This window comes from Mixophyes fleayi, chromosome 2 (assembly GCF_038048845.1).
Source record: "Mixophyes fleayi isolate aMixFle1 chromosome 2, aMixFle1.hap1, whole genome shotgun sequence".
NCBI lineage: Eukaryota > Metazoa > Chordata > Amphibia > Anura > Limnodynastidae > Mixophyes > Mixophyes fleayi.
Genome location: NC_134403.1, coordinates 234464167 through 234484129, shown reverse-complemented (window position 1 = coordinate 234484129; position 19963 = coordinate 234464167). Strand labels below are relative to the sequence as shown.

Below are 19963 nucleotides of genomic sequence, written 5' to 3'. Positions count from 1 at the left end.
GGCTTGTGTAGATGAGTGTTTTTCAAATGTTTTTTTTTATGTCATATTCCAGGGATCATTAACTGCTCTGACATACAGTAAATACTCTTGATAAATCCCAATGAGACCATGTACACAGATAATGACATAACATATCACCTAAATTCAACACAACAACTGGGTTCAGGGGAATTGGAAAGCACTGTATGTTACACAGCATAAGGTATGACAGCAACCAAAGGAGACTGCCATTCACTTTAGGCTAGTTGTACGAAGTCAAGACTGTTCAACAAGCATCAGATTTAATAGCCTCCATTAGGTAGGGGGAGGAAGGATTGTCATGATAGGCCCTCCTCACTTCTATCCCTGTAAGCACTGCAACCCCTGCATCCATGGTAGTTGGATGAAAACTTAAACCTGATGTATCCTGAATATACTATGAACAGTGGTAAGTTGGATCCATTTTCCATGTATACAACTTCCATAGTGATGATTGCTTCCTATTTTCAGTGTGTGATTAAAGAGCTCGCTGCCAATGGAAGAGAACTGAGGGGATGAGGCTTAGATTTCTGTAGCAGCTCAGTAATTTAATCATAAAATTTTAGGGCCATACAATAAAGTGTGGCAAGAGCGAACAGCTATTTCCACTTTACAAAAATAAAGTGATTTTTGAACCAGCTCTCAGCTGGTATAAATCAGGTCTCAAGTTATACTTTTAGTGGGATGCATTTTGAACCGTCCAGCGCATTTGTGGGCACACTTTGCTAAATGTACTAAAAAGCTTCAAATAAACAAACGTACTACTAAATGCAGTGCTCATGTCCCCTCACTCAATTATTTTAAGTAATAAATGAGGCTAAGCCAAGCAGTAATTTTGGAGAAAAGCATAAAAGTTTAATTTAATGAAAAATGTTGATCTAAAGTTGAGGGACTTTCGTCTTTTGGTGTAAAGATTACATTTTGAGGTGCACCTCTTCAGATTTTTCTGCAAATGAAGGTGCACTACTAGTTTGCAGAAGCAGTTCTTGAGAGTTTAAAGTATGCATGTACCTTGATAAGCTCTTGGTAAACCTTAGAGGCATACCTTGGCAGAACCAAGATATTTTTTCACTGCACATTCAGTGCACTATGTAAATGAGGTCATATATATATATATATATATATATATATATATATATATATATATATATATATATATATATATTGTAACAAAAGGAGGCATTTAGCTGGCAATATACAGAGAAAGCAGGGAAGTAGAGTAAAACATTTGTGCAGTAATGCACCTAGAGTGAAGACTTAAGTATGAAAATCAATAGTTTAAATTTGGTTAAACTTACATGATCTGAAATCCTTCCTCTCAGCAAACAGACAGGGCGTGGTTGTGCAAACAGAGGCAGTGATGGGTGTTTTCTTTTAAAGAGAAGGTGGGTGTGTCACCTGTCCATCAAGCTAAGGCTGGGGGAGGAGCATCATGTATAAAAGCTTGTTTGTTTCATTTGTTCAGGGAGATCAACACTGGGTAAGCTGGCTGGTCTTGAGAGAGCTGAGCTATGTCTAGCTAGCGTTTAGGGTCTCCAAGTATTGCTGTGAAATCTATACGGTGTCAAAACATTTACCATCCTGACAATAGAGCACCATAAAAAGGAAGAAGTTGTACGCGTGTGCTTCTGCAGTAGTGGGCTCTTGCTACAATATATATATATATATATATATATATATATATATGCATCCCTGGTGGTACAGTTGCACTGCCTGTTTAGAAGAATATTGTCACCCCACAGTCTATGGTTTTAGAATGGAGAAAAACTTCAGGGAAGCATGAGAAAATATTCAAGAAAAGTAAATTAAATTGGGTGTTAAATAGGATGAGGCGTTAAACACAGTGTCAGTGAGAAGCAAAGAAATTATACAAGTGAGAGACAGCCACCCATTGAGCATCGTGCTGTTAAGGGAGGTAATGCAAGGAGGTGGCGGCTGTACAATGTAGAAACCTTGGTAAAAAACATTGTAGAGGCGTTGCCTCCTTTCACTACCCCCTTAACAGTACTAATAATAGTATCACTCTTCAAACTGACGTCATTTTGTGTTGCCAGTATGCTCATTCGTCGCAATTGTTAAAGGTCTGTTTTTCAAACACTCATGATTAACAGTCTGTCGTGGATGTCAGCTTAGCACTGACCAAGTCGGGGAACTGTTGTCGGCGTTTTCATAGTCACGGTAACTGACAAGTGAAGTGAATAACATTAATTATCTTGTTACAATGGCACCTGTGAAGGGGTAGGATATATTATGTTTTGGAAGTAGGAAAAATGGGCAAGCGTAAGAATTTGAGCGACTTTGACAAGGGAAAAGTTGCAACGGGTAGACGACTGGGTCAGAGCATCCCCAAAAAGGCAGGTCTTGTGGGGTGTTCCCGGTATTTAGGGGTTAGTACCTACCAGGAGTGGTCCAACGAAGAAAAAACGGTCAACAGGAACATGGACGCACAAGACTCGTTGATGCGCAACAGGAATAATGGCTAGCCCATCTGGTCCTATCTCACAGAAAAGCTAATGTAGCACAAACTGCTGAAAAAGATAATACTAGCTATGATAAAAAGGTTTCAGAACACACAGTGCATCACAGCTTTCTGCATATGAGGCTGCGTAGTCGCAGACTGGTCAGATTGCCTATGCTGACCTTGTCCACCGCCGAAAGCACCTACAATGGGCATGTGAGTACCAGAACTGGACCATGGAGAAATGAAAGAAGGTGGCCTGGTCTGATGAATAGCAGTTTCTTTTACATTATGTGGACGGCCGGGTGCACGTGCTTCATTTACCTGGGGAAGAGATGACACCAGGATGTCCTATGGGAAGAAGGCAAGCCGACGGAGGTAGTGTGATGCTTTGGGCAATGTTCTGCTGGGAAACATTGGGCCCTGACATTCATGTAGATGTTACTTTGAAATCCTACACCTACATAAGCATTGCTGCAGACCAAGTATACCCCTTCATGGCAACAGTATTTCCTGATGGTAGTGGCCTCTTTCAGCAGAATATATATTTATTAATTATTATATATAGTATATAATAGAAATGTGTGCTGACCCTCTTGTTTTGGTTTCCAAACCAGTGTCGGTTCTAACCCAACTTTGTGTTGCAGCTTTGCTACCTGTTTTGCCGAACTGTCTCGAAAGTTTTTGGTATTGGGTCTTTATTTAATTGAAAATTATGAACAATAGGTAAAATAATGTTATTTTGAGCTAGCTTTGCTCCTATATTACTATTTATAGCATTAGTATTCATTTCCAGTCATTTCCAATCTATTTTCTAATGATCCATTCACAGCGGTCCAAATTTTCACCAATGCTCTTCAAAGTCTGCAGCGAACTGTCTCAATGAAGGAGTTTGTAACTTTGCCATCATTGCATTTGCTTCTCAGACTCAATTAAAAAATTATAAACTGAATAGTGTTTATATCTCCCTTTCATTGCACCCAAACCTCCTTCGCATGTTCAGACTTACTATTACTGTAATTGAATAAATAAATAACCACACAGACACCAATATCCACTTGGCAAAATGTCACAGTTTTTATTTAAACAAAAATGGCGGTGGAGAAAGGAATTCGAGTCAGCTAATAACTAATAGCAAAACCAAATAGTGGAATGTCAAATTGCCATTACACCACTGGTCCCAGTATATAATCCGTTACGATGCTACAGCTTCATAGTAAAAAGCTTTTAAACTAGCAGAAAAGATCTTCTCCTATAGCAGCCGCCTTTCCCATAGAGTTGGATGCACTCACAGGTACTCTGATGACCCCAGGACTTTACTCAATGTAGCAAAAGCGTATGAGCAGGAATCGGTAGCACGGAGATAGGAGAACAGGGGCCCAAGAGTATGCCCCACAAGTCCACTCAGAAGGCATAAATAATTAAATTTAAAAAGTCACACTCCATGGCTGCCTGTTGCTAGCCGGGACACAGCGTCAGTTTGAGGCGTCCCGGTCACCCTGACTTCAGAGTGAGTATACCTCTTCTTGGGGACCGCATCTACTACAAGTCTCAGATAGTCCACTATACCCCGTGGTTGGATGAAGCTTACCTCAGGGGCAATGATTTTTATGCCCTCCCTCCCTCCCACATAAATGTTTATGTGTCCTCTGGTTTAATTCAGAAGGGCAGCATTACGGCACAGAGCATATAAGGCTGCTATTAAATTGACCTTAGTCTCTCTTGGTCTGTGTGTGTGTTCATATTAGGGAATTTAAACCGTAAGCCCCAATGGAACAGGGACTAATGTGAGTGCTCTGTGCAGTTCTGTGGAATTAATGGCGCTATATAAATAGCTGATGATGATGATATAAGGTAAACAAGGTAAGAAAACCCTGCACTAGGCTCACTGATGAATGCTCTGGTGATGTATTGTGTGCCTAATCTTTTAATTGTTGTAGTATGGGTGCAGGACACCTTCGCCGATCTACTTTCCAAAATGTCTAACTCTCTTCATTCATACATTCCTACCACTGTTCATCCAATGACCTCTGCCTGTTAATTTAATTACAGCCGCACACCTCAGCTGCTTGTCACTACTGCCGGGACAGAATGAGGCATCAAGGCTGCTCTGGCGTCAGAGTGAGTACACCACTTCTTGGATACCGCCTCTACTGCAAATCTCGGCAGTCCCCGTTACCCCGGGGTTGGATGAAGCTTACCCAGGGTAATGGGGAAACCAAGGTAGGAAAGCCTTGCTCTTGGCTACAGATGAATGCTCTGACAATGTATTGTGTGCCTAATCTTTTAATTTTTGTAGCATGGGTGCAGGACACCTTTGTTACTTTACTTTCCAAAATGTCTAACTCTAGTTAGACATTTTGTCTAACTAGAGTTAGACATTTTGGAAAGTCCCCTAGAAAGTCCCCTTTAATTCAGAAGTGCAGCATTACAGCACACATGTACCTCACTTCTAGGACAATACCATCTTTACCTGCACCATTTAACATTGTGCCCTATCATCATCTTTTAAATGTCTACTAATGTCGCTATCAATAGTTGTCCACTGTTGTCTTAATGAAGGATCTTGTAAGTGTGACACCGGGGCATTTGTTTTTTCAATTCAATTAAAAAAATAATTAACCGTACTTTACGGTTCTATAACTCCAGCACATAGCATAAGTCATATCATCAGACATCATATCTCCATCTATACATGTATTCGTTGTGTGACGATTATGTAGTATATATAATGACTGATTGTTATTTTCTGTTGAATTCATGTATGACAATATAAAGGTTTTATGTAACCTTGTAATGTATCTCATCGTGTGCTTTGCTAGATGACATGCGTTTGAACTTATGAAAGTCTTTTGAAACTAGCCAGGCCAGGGATAGATAAGGATCTGAGAAGTTTGAAGCCCCAAAGTTGTACACCATCTAGCCACTCAAGCAGAGCAGAGGTGAGAACTCAGGACATCCAATGCTCATTTCAAAAGCCCTGTGACATTTGGGAGATCAATCTGCCCTTATTGACAGCTAAACTCCAAAGGTTGGGGGTGAGAGCTATGTGGAAAAAAGGTTCAAAATCTTCTGCCTTAGACAATAACGTGTGCATTTTCATGAGGGAGTCTATCAAGACTGAAATGTCCTGTCAGAATTACTTTGTGGAATTGATGATACCTGCCAGCAGTTGGCGCTACTGAGTACTGAGGCGCAGAGTCTAACACGCCCCTGGTTTTCACCAGGAACTCCCGCAAGGAGGTATGGACTTCGCTGCAAGGGATGAGCAGGTCGCGGCCCTCAGTATCAGTCAGCTGGCGAGGTAACAATTGAGGCAGCGGTGACAGCCCACCAGGATGCAGGATGGAAGAGTAGTCTACAAGCCGGGTCACAACCAGAGGAACGGATATAGCCAAATCAGAAGCAGGAGAATGGTCAGGAAGCCGGGTCAATACCAAATATCAGTCTAAGCGAGAATCAGGAACCGAAGGAGAAGTCAGGAACAAGCCAAGTCAGAATCCAAGTAACAGGAACACAGGAACAAATGCTGGAGCAAAGCTGAAGACCAAATACTCTGGCACTATACATGTGTCAGAGGCTGCTTTATATACCCTAAGGTGCCTCCTGATAGGGTTAGGGAGATTTTGGCGGTAACACATGCTGGCTGCAGACAGGTGAGCAGAGATAGCGTCCTGCTGCTAGGCAACAGGACGTGGTTGCTTGGAAGGTGCAGGCGTCCATCTCCTGCCCCAAGTGCGGAGACGGCACCTGACATGTCCATTCTTTCTCAATTGTGTTCTCTCACACACCAGGGACCTGATTCATTAAGGAACTTAAATTAAGAAGTTTCTTATTTAAGTCTCCTGGACAAAACCATGTTACAATGCAAGGGGTGAAAATTAGTTTTCTGTTTTGCACATAAGTTAATTACTGACTGTTTTTTCACGTAGCACACAAATACTTGATAGCTTATTTGTACACTGAAATTTAAAGTTGATATTGTGTGCTACATGAAAAAACAGTCAGTATTTAAATTGTGTGCAAAACAGAAAACTAATTTTCACCCCTTGCATTGTAACATGGTTTTGTCCAGGAGACTTAAATAAGAAACTTCTTAATTTAAATTATTTAATGAATCAGGCCCCAGGTCTTAACTAAGTAGTGACTCGAATTTTATTTCCTATTTTATTTTCTGAAACCTATTTGTGCAACATACTGTATGCCTTATTATTAATTTTTGTAACTAAGCTTTGAAAGCATTTTTCAGATTAAATAAATTTAATTTAGTCTGTTCTCCGTGATTCTTTGTGAACTTACGGCAGGGAATATGGTTCCTGGGTTTGTCATGCAGAAATACAGGAACCAGTAGGAGGATTCAGTGAGCTGAGATCTGTAGATTAGTCACACTGAACAGCAGAGCTGAGATGCTGGAAAGGATGGTAAACTCTGTGAGCTGATATCCAGGAATAAGCAGAGCTGAGTCAGACATGCAGAAATACAGGAACAGGTAAGAGAGCTCTGAGAGCTGAGAAATGTAGATTAGACACACTGGAGCAGCTGAGCTGAGGCGCTGGAAAGGATGTTAATTCTGTGAGTTGATATCCAGCAATGAGCAGAGCTGAGACAGTTATGCAGTGTCGAAGACAGCAAATTGGATAAAGTCATTTCAATTAATATCGAGCAGATTTGGTTGCCCTTGTCTGAAATTATGCGTAGAGCACGCTACAGCATGGAAGGGCGCAACACGTGGCAATAACAGGTTTTACACTTTTACACATATTCACACGAACATACACATTTATAATTAGTACACATTAATTGTAGTTGCAACACATAGTTATTTATGTCGAAATATAGCAGTATTTATGTTTAGTATTATAAGTTATTTGCATATTAGTGAAATCAAAGGTTGAGGTTGCAGGAACTGTCATGTTTAGTATAATTTTAATCCCCTATTCATCAGCAGTTGTCCGGTTCATTCGCAGAAGAGATCGCACATTGCATACTCTAATTAGTGATGTTAGGGAATAAATGTTTAAAGTGATACAGACTGTAAAATACAAATAGACTAGTTGAAACTGGATTCTTGGCGGGAAAGTTAGAGCACATCCCCTGGAGAGTTGACCCCCACCTTTTGATATTTTGGTTTGAACTGGCCTATGACCTGCAGTACACTGGACCTTCCTGAAGCCTGGACCAATAGAAGCAAGTCACATCATCTGCATTGTTTTACTGTATTAACTGACTGCATATAAGCAGGGGCTCTGGACCTAGTGACCAGTCTTCTTGACCAGAGCCTTCAGACCTGAATGACTGTACACTGGATCCAGAGCGCCTGCGATAAGTAACGGCTGTACTTGTTTTATTTCGCATTGATATTCTGCTACTTTTCGCTATTAAATTACTTTGTGCTTTGGAACCACACATCGGGATTCGACAATCATTATTGGATAGTGACAAAACGTGCATAACAGCAGAGATACAGGAACAGATAAGCTGGAGCCAGGGAGCCAAGTCTTCACCCAGCCAGGGCTGACAAACAAAGAACAGGCAATTGAGTGTTGGCCCAGGTGCCTTAAATAGTGAGGTGATGACAGGCTGGACGAATGGGAGCAGAAAGTAAGAGTTCTGTCTGACAGGACGGGTCTGTGCATGCGCAGACCCTGAATTATGATGGCCGCCGCCATCAGACGGACACGGCGCCGGCGGCAATCCCCACGTTTGGCAGGTGTGAGTATCAAGCCCCTTGTGTTGGGGCGATATGTGATGGTGACACTTTGCAAGGTCCAAAATCTGTCCTGTTAATTTCTCAGAGTGTGGAATTTCAATTGCATTGTCAAGACATGTTTTGGGCAATCAAATCTGCATCAATGTAAGTATTATACATACTTGCATGTGTGGGAAGAGCGACTATTGACTATTCTTAACTGTCTCTTTTACATATTTCTTACACGTCACTAATAGAACATATAAATATAATTTATATACATTCCATATTTATATACATGTGTTTTGGGGACCACCTTCACTGGAAATCTTGAGCAATCCCTTTTACCCCAGGCTTGGAAGAAGCTTACCCCAGGAGAATGTATTTTCCTCCCTCCCCATAGATATATAGGAGTTGCCTGGTTTGATTCAGATAGGCAGCATTATGGCACAGAGCATCTAAGTAAAACAAGATAATGAAAGCCATGCTCTTGGCAAACGATGAATACTCTGGCAATGTATTGTGTTGCTAACCTTTGAATTGTTGTATTATGGATGGAAGACATCTTCGTTTCTCAGCATCCTCATTTATTTAAATAGTGGCAAGGCATTGAGAGCCATGCCTCTGGCAACCGATGCATACTCTGGCAATATATTGTGTGGCTAATCTTTAAAATTGTTGTAGCAGGGGTGAAGGCAGAGCTGTAACTAGGGTGGTGCGGGCGGTGCCGTCGCCCAGGGCGCAAGCAGCGCAACACAGAAGAAAGAAGAATAGAAGAGATAAAGGCAATGGAAAGGTAAGTAAAATTGTATTTATATTATGTGTGTGTGGGCAGGCTATGTATTTGTAGTGTGTGTGGGCAAACTATGTATTTGTAGTGTGTGTGGGCAAGCTATGTTAACAAACATATATGCATGTGGCAACTGGCATGATCCCTATCTATCCTATGTGGTGCAAATTAAATTTCCTTTTATTACCTCCAAACAGTTATGCATGGGAATGCAGCTTCCTATTTTGTGAATAACACATCCCCTGGCTCCCAAAATATAATAAATCATGTACTCATGCCAATATCAATACCTTTTTATTATTGTTATACACTAATATATATATATATATAATTTAAACACCTACTTAACTGCCTATAGGTAACCATACTGTGTAACTGGCATTCTGATAGTCATGTTTGGACCCTTAACACCAAGAACACTGTAAGAAGCCGTGGTGGGATGGTGACAGTTGACAGCTGAAAAAGTTCCACAGACATACCCTGATAGGCATGCAAGTGTACAGAGAGGCGAAAAGGGTCATACTGCATTTTTAGACAATGTCAATGCGAGGCTCACTGCATTGGACAGCATTGTCTAAACTATTCTTAAAAATATCTGTAATAACAATAAACATTGCAGTAATCAAATTAGTATCCATATAGTTTGTGAATGAAACAGGGATATACTTAACAGTGTATAACTGGCTTACCTATGTGAGAGCATTTCTAGGTTCTCAATGATGATGGTAATAATGATATGTGAAGGAGTTAAATATCTTGGTATTTGCCTTAAAAATACATTCAGTGTAATCACCAGCTCCAGCCTTGACCTATCTCAAAGACCCCGGATGGAGGCCTAGGACATGGGATAATGGATGATGATGACATTGGGAGTACTGGCTCCAGTGAAAGTTTATAAGAACCCATAAAAGTGACATGAAGAGAACTAACTAGCTTTGTCAGAAGATTTATATTTACTCAGGAAAATATCAATCATGTGTTTCTGTTCTATAACCAGATCAAACGCTTTTTCATGTATAAATGTATGCCAGAAATAAACGAGCACAGCTCAGTTCTATCTTGACATTGGCATGTCTGCGTCTTGATTACTGATCTCCTGGTTAACCAGCATCTTATCTCACTGATATCTGAAGGGACTTGATAAAGGAGAGGTAAAATTACCCTAACATTACGTGGGGGCTCGAATAGCCGGGATCTCGGCCAACCTATACAGATGACAAATAACGCTTGCAGCATCAGCTAGAATCACGGACAGCTCAAACCCGTACGGTGAGTAAATTCAGCTGTGATTTTTCCACTGATTTACTCTCTGTCCAGCATTCTTGTTGTGTGTCTAAAAGCTGTTCATCTGTATATGGTAAGAGAGATTTCCTGAACCCAGATATCTGTTTGAGAGCATAAAAAGCGCTAACTATATGGTTGAATTTAATATATGTCAAAAGAACTCACGATTGTATTTTAATAATTAATTTGGTTATTGCTCAGACTGTTCATGTGCTGTTATACTTAGAAAGCATTCTACACTGGAAGCTGTAATTGATAGAACTGTTTTTGAATGTGTTGTGGATGCAAAGCAATATTATTGTATGTTAAATGTGCATTTAAATAAGGATATATATTGCAGCAAAATATAGGGTATTTTTGGTCTCAAGTGTTACTATATTGGCAAGTTAATCACATACCCTTTGAAGGGAAGCCTATCTGTCTGTACAGTATAAAGAAATTACCACCTGGGTTACGTAATGAAATTGTAAAAGGATATTCTGGTGATTATGAAATAAGAAAGCAAAAATGGTTACAGCTGCAACAGAGATTTGCACAATTGTTATTATTGTTTGTTTTTGATTATATTTCTTTGTATGGTATGCAAATATTTTTCAGCCAGAATAGAAGGAATTAAGAGGTTTTTGAACGGTGGTATTGAGGTATAATTCTCTGTAAAATACAGATAACTGCTATAAGAGGGCATGCGGTAAAGCAACCCAACAGTACAGTATATTCAGAAATTGATCAATTCTGAATACTAGGGTGCACAGGACTAGCAGGGTTGTTGGGTTTATAAAACCCAACAAAAGTACAGGAATACAGAGAAGTAAATACATTTCTAAAAAAAAAAAAAAAATTTAAAAACAAATATTTGACAGAGCAGGCTTCCCATTAGAGGGCACACTAGATCCAGAAAAGTGGAAAAGGTTTCAAAACACCAATAAAGCATGGAAAAGCAGGGACAGCTGGACAGATCCTTGTCTTTATTCAGTGTTCTAGATCAGTTCCAGTGATCTCCTGATCTTCCAGCATGCCTTAGCTCCACCCCTTGACTTCCTATAAAAGCCTGGCCAGTTCCTGTCTCCAGTGTCTGATTATTGTGCTCTGTGCCTGTGATCTAGCTCCTGCTCCTGTTGCTGTTCCTGTCTACCTGCATTTACTACACGTGTACCGACCTCGGCTTGCCCTCCACTACGCTTCTGCCTCAACCTTTGGACCGCTACGCCTCTCTGTGTACCGAACCCGGCTTGTTTGACCTTTCTTCCATCTTATCTCCTGTTAGCCAGCCTTCCTCCCTGCCACTGGGCTCCTATCCAGTCTCCGGACCATGACAGAATAATCAGGCCCAAAAATGGATCCCGCGGGAGTAGCTGCGCTAAATACTCTGAAAAACCAAATAAAGGAGTTGCAAGAGTTTGCCTGCATTTCTCAGAACAAGATGAGAGAACTAGAAGTCCTTGTTGAAGCTCAGCAGAAACAAATAGCTCAATTGCAGAAAGAATTAAAAGATTATGACGCCACTGCTGCACAAGTTTCGCGTCCCCCATTGCCTACTAAATTCTGTGGCGATCGTCGGTTATACAGAGGCTTCTTAAATCAGTGCAACATTTATTTTCACATGTTACCTACACAGTTCAAAGATGATAAGATGAAGATCTTCTTCATAATCAATCTCCTGATAGGGGAAGCCCTAGCCTGGGTCTCTCCTTACATTGAGCAAGACAGTGCTATTCTGCAAGATCTGGATGTGTTTACGTCCGCCATGGGGCAAGTCTTTGATGATCCTAACCGATGTGCCACCGCTGAAGCTAAACTCCATAGACTGCGACAAGGAAGACGCTCGGTGGCTGAGTATACCGCTGAATTCCTATGCTTGGTTGCAGACACTACATGGAACGATTCTGCAAAAAAAAAGTCAGTTCCCTCGCGGCCTTTCTGAGCAAGTAAAGGATGAACTGGCCAGAGTAGACACCCCTGATGATCTGGACGATTTTATCCAGCTGTGCATTCGTATTGATCAAAGGCTAAGTGAGAGGAAAAATGAAAGATTAAGAGCCTTCGGTATGAGCAGTAATTTGCATCAGTTTAATAGACCTACAGTGTTCAAAGCTGCACCATCAGACAATCCAAGCATCTCTCCCGAACCAATGCAAATTGATGCAATTAGGAAACCACTCAGTTTTAATGAGAAACAGAGACATCGGGAGGAGAATCTTTGTTTATATTGTGGTGATCAAGGACATTATGCCTTCACTTGCCCAAATAAGATTCGCCAGACCATCGCTATGACTGACTTAAAGCAAATGGACTCCAAAGAGTCTAGTCAATCCAGTTTCATCTCGCAAGCACTTAACCCCTTGGCTCATGAAAACGGAGATCCTCTGCCTCAACAATCACATTTTGTTATCCCAATAACACTTTCATCCTGGTCTCTTTTAATTTGCAGTTTGGCTATGCTTGACTCGGGTGCTGGTGGCAAATTCATGGATATCACCTTTGCACAGGAAAACTGCATTGAATCAAAGAGTACAGAAGCTCCTGTAAATTTGGAGACTGTAGATGGATCCCCTTTGTCTTCTGGGCCAGTAACTCACGAAACAATCCAGCTACAAATGACTATTGAACCAGGGCATCAGGAGGCTATAAGCTTTCATTTGATTGCTTCACCTAAATTTCCCATAATACTGGGAATCCCCTGGCTGTCTACCCATAATCCTTCTGTCAACTGGGATACTCGCACTTTATCCTTTCCTTCTGAGCACTGCAAACTAAACTGCCCATCTAGAACTGTGGTATCTGTAGACCAGCAGGCCACCGAACTTCCTTCTAAAGATTTGAAATTGCCTCTGCAATACAGTGAATTTTCAGATGTCTGCGATAAAAAGAATGCAGATATATTACCTCCACATCACCCTTATGACTGTCCTATTGAGCTGCTACCAGGATCATCCATACCTTTTGGACGACTTTACTCTCTATCCGAACCGGAGTTAAAATTCCTTCGGGAATTTCAGGATGAAAACTTAAACAAAGGCTTCATTTGCCATTCTACTTCACCTGCTGGTGCAGCCTTATTCTTTGTTGAAAAGAAAGATTCTACCTTACGCCCCTGTATCGATTATAGGGAACTCAATAATATTACAGTTAAGAATCGTTATCCCCTCCCCTTAATTCCTGAATTGTTGGAGAGGCTACAGAAGGCAAAGATCTTTACAAAGCTTGATTTGCGTGGGGCATACAATCTTGTTCGTATTCGACCCGGGGATGAGTGGAAAACCGCCTTCCGGACAAGATATGGACATTTTGAGTCTTTGGTCATGCCTTTTGGCCTATGTAATGGCCCTGCAACTTTTCAGCATTTCATCAATGATGTCTTAAGAGACTTATTAGATCAATTTGTTGTTGCCTATCTGGACAACATTCTTATATTCTCTGATAATCTGGAGGAACATCGCAAACATGTCTGTACTGTATTCGAAAGACTCCGAAGGAACCAATTGTATATCAAATTGGAAAAGTGTGAATTTGAACAAGCCAAGATTCAATTCTTAGGATACATAATTTCCCCTGATGGTCTGAGCATGGATCCCAGTAAGATCGATGCAGTCATTAACTGGCCTGTACCTAAGAACGAAAAACAAGTACAACGGTTTATTGGTTTTGCCAATTTTTACCGAAAATTCATAAGAAACTTTTCTGGAATCGTTTCTCCTATTACGCAACTTACAAAGAAGGGCGTTCCTTTTGAATGGTCACCTGAAGCTCAAGAAGCCTTTACCCAACTTAAGACTCTTTTCACATTAGCACCAATCCTGATACATCCAAATCCTGAATTACCCTTTATTGTGGAAGTTGATGCCTCTGATTCTGCAGTGGGAGCAATTCTTTCTCAACGTGCCGGCGAGAAGATGTTGTTACATCCTTGTTCTTATTTTTCTCGCCAGATGACATCCGCTGAGAAAAACTATGATATTGGGAACAAGGAATTACTGGCCATTAAGTGTGCTTTCTCAGAATGGAGACACCTTCTTGAGGGTTCTATCCACCCTGTGACAGTCCTTACTGATCACAGAAATATTGAATTTTTACGCACCGCTAAACAATTGTCTCCTAGACAAGCCAGATGGACTTTATTCTTCTCTCGCTTTAACTTCATAATTTCTTACCGACCCGGATCCAGAAATGGCAAAGCTGATGCACTCTCAAGAATGTTCTCTGATCCGCATCTAGAAAAGGATTCTGGAAAGACTATCCTACCTAAGCACAACTTCTTAGGGGCAACTGTTCCTACGGATTTACTCTCTCTTTTGAAGAAAGGTTATGACACTGATCCTTTCCTCAGAAGTCCTACTTCAGATGTTAATTTAACTTTTAATAATGGCTACTGGACTCAGCTTCATCGCCTTTATGTACCAGAGTCAGTACGAATTGAAGTACTGAAATTAGTCCATGATTCCAAACCCGCTGGACATTTAGGAGTATACAGGACTCAAGAATTGTTGACACGTTCCTTCTGGTGGCCAAAGTGTAAAAGCGATGTTAAAAAATATGTTTCATCGTGTCTGACATGCGCCCGAAACAAGACTCCTCGCTCCTCACCACTAGGTTTGCTACAACCTTTTCCAATTCCATCTCGTCCCTGGAGCTCTATCTCGGTAGATTTCATAGTTGATCTACCTCCTTCGAAAGGGATGACAACAATTCTGGTGGTAGTGGACCGTCTAACTAAGATGGCTCATTTTATTCCTGTTAGAGGTGTACCTACTGCTGAACAGACTGCAGAGCTTCTAATTCAGGAAATATTTAAGCTTCATGGCATCTCTGATGACATAGTCTCTGATCGTGGTGTTCAGTTCACTTCTAAGCTCTGGAAAAGTTTTTGCACTGCTTTGGGAATAAAAATTAATCTGTCCTCCACTTTCCACCCACAGTCTAATGGACAGACTGAAAGGACTAATCAGACACTTGAACAATATTTGAGATGTTTTATTAGTTACCTTCAAGATGATTGGATGAATTTTCTTCCCACTGCTGAATTTTCTTATAATAACTCTGAACACAGTTCAATTTCCCAGACACCTTTCTTTGCCAACTTTGGACTCCATCCAACGTTTATTCCAAATCTCCCGGTTTCCACACCAATTCCAACAGTAACTGATAGAATCAGAACATTACAAGAAGTTCAAAAAAGGCTTATTGAAAATTTGAGAGAAGCCCAGGAACATTACAGACAAGCTGCCAACAGACACCGTAGAGCTGCACCCAATTTTCATGTTGGAGACAAGGTCTGGCTATCCACTAAAAACCTTAAACAACGGATACCCTCACCAAAATTGGGTCAAAGGTTTATTGGGCCATTCAAAATTCTATCTCAAATTGGTCAAGTTGCCTTCCGCTTAGATCTTCCTACCTCTATGAAAATACATCCGGTATTTCATACTTCCCTGCTCAAACCCTTTCGAGACAACCCCTTTCCTGGCCGGATTTCTGCCCCACCACCACCAGTCATGGTGGAAGGAGAAGAAGAATTTATTGTTGAAGAGATCCTGGACTCCAGAATGCACAGAAATAAATTACAATATTTGGTAAAATGGAGGGGATATGGTCCAGAAGAAAATTCATGGGAGCCTGCAGAAAATGTCCATGCCTCCAGATTGACTGCACTGTTTCATCAGAGACATCCTGGTAAGCCAGCTCCTGAGACGTCCAGAGGACGTACTGGAAGGAGGGGAGTACTGTCAGGATTCGAACCCAAGCCTTCTGCCTCCGTGGACTGCTGCTCTGCTGACTGAGCTATTCTGGCTGCTGGACAGTTCCTTGTCTTTATTCAGTGTTCTAGATCAGTTCCAGTGATCTCCTGATCTTCCAGCATGCCTTAGCTCCACCCCTTGATTTCCTATAAAAGCCTGGCCAGTTCCTGTCTCCAGTGCCTGATTATTGTGCTCTGTGCCTGTGATCTAGCTCCTGTTGCTGTTCCTGTCTACCTGCATTTACTACACGTGAACCGACCTCGGCTTGCCCTCCACTACGCTTCTGCCTCAACCTTTGGACCGCTACACCTCTCTGTGTACCGAACCCGGCTTGTTTGACCTTTCTTCCATCTTATCTCCTGTTAGCCAGCCTTCCGCCCTGCCACTGGGCTCCTATCCAGTCTCCGGACCGTGACAGGTGGTGTCATAAACAAAAATTAAAAGCACCAGCAGCACCAGACATAACACAGAGAAATGATTCAGTAAAGATGTATTTGGATAAAGTAACGACCAGACAAAATGATGATGTTTTTTCTACAGAAACCCCAGATGGTCAAAGACTGTTGAAAACAAAGTTTTTGAATGGTTTAAAGAACGAGGTAAGAAGCTAACTCTTCACAGTCAGACCTGAGGCATTGTCTATGAAAATGTAATCTTTGCTACAGGTACTTGAAGGACTGGAGGACCAGGAAGCAAAAAAAAAAAAAAAAAAAGGAAAAGAAGTCCCAAAAGACTCCTCAGGTAACTGTACACCTGGTACAGGGAGAGGGAACATGGCAAGTAAGGCAGCAGCCAAAAGGAACAGAAACAGTAAGTGCAAGACAAAGGAATCAAGGTGAGGACATGACTGGCAGATGTTTTTGATGTAGATTACCAGGTCACATGAAGAAGGACTGCAGGAAATACAAGAAATGGCAGCAGCAGCAAAGAGATGAAGATATGGCTCCCCGTTGTCAACACCTTGTCCAGTTCTTGTAAACACCTCTGAAGAAGGTAAGCTGCCTGGAAATACAGTGCAATTTACACTGCCCACTGGTCAACAATTGGACTGCCTAATTGACACGGGAGCAAGCCAAACAGTATTGAGACACGATCAAGTACCATAAGAATAAGTGACCTCAGATTATGTAACAGCATCAGGGTTGACAGGACAGCCTATACACCTTAGGAAAAGTAAACAAAGTGAAGATACAAATAAACAAAGACTGTACTCCTGTCCCTATAGAGTTTCTCACTTCAAACACTTGTCCTGTAAATCTACTGGGTGCCGACATATTACAGTTAATGAGAGCATGCATTAAATACACCCCAGAAGGGATGAAATGCACCAGTCAACTTCCAGACAACATATCTAATCAGGTAGAAGCAGCAGTACAGGTGTTTTTGATGCAACCAAGTGAAAACACATCTCAAGATGAGGCACCACTGCCACAGTGGCTGAAGGATGTACCTGAGAAAATATGGTCAAAGGGAAAAAACTGATGTGGGACTGTTAAACGTTGCTCCGGTACAACTTATACTAAAACCGAACACACTACTAATATGCGTTAAACAATATCCTTTGACTTTGTTACAGAATAAAGCAATCACAAAACAATTACAAAAATACCTAGACAAAGGTGTAGTAAAGAAATGTCGATCACCTTTATTCCCAGTCAAGGAAAGAGAACAGTAAGAGGGAGGAGCTCCCGAATTCAGGTTAATTCACGATCTCAGAGAAATAAATAAACGACTGGTTGTGAACACACCCATTGTCCCAAAGCCACATACCTTGCTGAACCAAATTCCTGTTACATCAATGTGGTTTACAGTTATAGATCTAGCAAATGCTTTCTTTTCTGTACCAATAACTAACGATTCACAGAAAATGCTGGCTTTTACGCATGAAGGAACACAATACTGCTGGACCAGATTGCCCCAGGGAGGGGCCACCAGCCCTTCAGAATTCTCTGAAGCAATGTCAACTGTCTAACAAGGTTGGTTACTGCAATATCCTGAAACTACCCGACTATTGCAGTATGTTGATGACTTGTTGATAGCTGCTGATAGTGAACAACAGTGTAAAGAAGAAACTGTTTCTTTCTCTACTAACCTTTTTGGCCCAGCAGGACTGCAGAGTGTCCAAATCCAAGCTCCAAGCAGCACAGAAGGTAGTTTTCTTAGGACACTGCATTTCATAGGGCACTAAACATCTGACGCCACAAAGCATACAAGCGATACAACAGGTAAAATCACCTTTCAGCAGCCAGACTCACTAAGTGCGAGGTAGCATTGTTAAGTGCTTCACATGTCACAATCAAACTGTGCACAGTATTAAATCCAGCAACATTGTTACCCCTAATATATGAATCTCAAGATTCAAAAGGAGGGAATAATATTGAAGAACAAGAGCCGTCAGAAGAAAGACATTGTGATAGTGATGACGATGAATTGGGTGAAAACATTAACCACAATTTTTCTTTTTCACATGATTGCCTCGCTCTTATGGATATGGAAGCACAGACTCTTCCAAATGTTACTGACTCTCCCTTGTCTAATGCTGTGTATGTACTTTATGTAGATGGTTCCAGGTATTATGATAATGGATCACCATTTACAGGATACGCGGTGACTACAGAAAATGAAGTAGTTGACTCAGGACCACTATGATTGATACTGTCAGCACAAGCTGCTGAACTGATAGCACTCACTAAGGCATTGGAATATGCAGAAGGAATCACTGCCAATATCTACACGGACTCCAGGTATGCTTGGGGAGTGACGCAGGACTTTGGTCCAATATGGAAGAGCAGAGATTTCAAGACCTCTAGTGGTAAGGACATACAGCATGCCAGTCTAATAAGAAACTTGTTTAGAGCATTGCAATTGCCACTCAAGGTTGCCGTAATTAAAATAGAAGCACATACAAGGAATGAGACTTTTGTTTCAAAAGGGAACACGTTGCGCAGATGCAGAAGCAAAAAAAAGGTGGCTAAGAGAAAGCCTGAAAGAGAAGTATACACAGTACAGAAAGAAATGTCTGACTACACTGATCTAAAAAAAGTTTCAACAAACAGGACCATTGAAGAAAGAAAGATGTAAATGATTAGGAGCACAAGAAGATTGCGTTGGTATGTGGAAACTGAATGATAAACTTTGTCTTCTACAGGTTTTGTTCCCTCTCATGTTACAGATAGCTCATGGACAGCCACACCTGGGGAAGGAACAGATGACTAGCGTGGTCCATCAGCAATGAATAGCTCCAGGATTTAATAAAGCTGCTACAGACTATGTTCAGGCCTGATGGATCTGTGGAACTTCAAATCCAGGAAAAAGGGTAAAAACGTCACAAGGTACAACTTCAAAAGCCTTTTATCCTTTTCAAAGACTACAGATAGACTATAAACAACTGCCTAAATCTGGAATATATGAATATGTTCTAGTCTGTACAGATCTTTTCAGGAAATGACCGGAGACTTGGCCAGTAGCCAAGGCAACAGCAAAAGCAACTGCGTAAAGACTCATTGGTGAGATTGTGTGCAGATATGGTGTCCCTGAGGTAATTGAATCAGATAGAGGTACACACTTCACAGGGGAAAGAATGCAACACATAATGATAGATCTAAGCATACAGCAAGCTTTTCAAGTTCCGTACAGACCACAGGTTAGTGGGCGAGTAGAAAGGTTGAATGGGACATTGAAACTGAAGATTCAGAAAATCATAGCTGGGAAAAAAAAAACATGCCCAGAATGCCTGCCCATAGCCTTGTTCAGTTTAAGAACTGTGCCAAATAGGAATAGCAAGCGGTCTCCTTATGAAACACTTTTTGGAACACTACCAAAGACAGGGTGTTATTATCCACAGCAATTACAACATAAACATGGAGATTTGACTAGCTATATGAGAAGTCTAACTGACCATTTGAACTATTTGTATATTCTAGCATTTTCTTCACTTCCAGAGTCTGATTCAGACCTACAGCCACATAAGCTGAAACCTGGCAATTGGGTGT

General features: G+C 41.2%; 1 protein-coding gene across 1 annotated transcript in view; it reads right to left on the bottom strand.

The window, feature by feature from the left end:
* Positions 1-19963, bottom strand: part of CACNA1S (calcium voltage-gated channel subunit alpha1 S) — a 451977-nt gene that overhangs the window by 318730 nt on the left and 113284 nt on the right. The window lies entirely within an intron of this gene.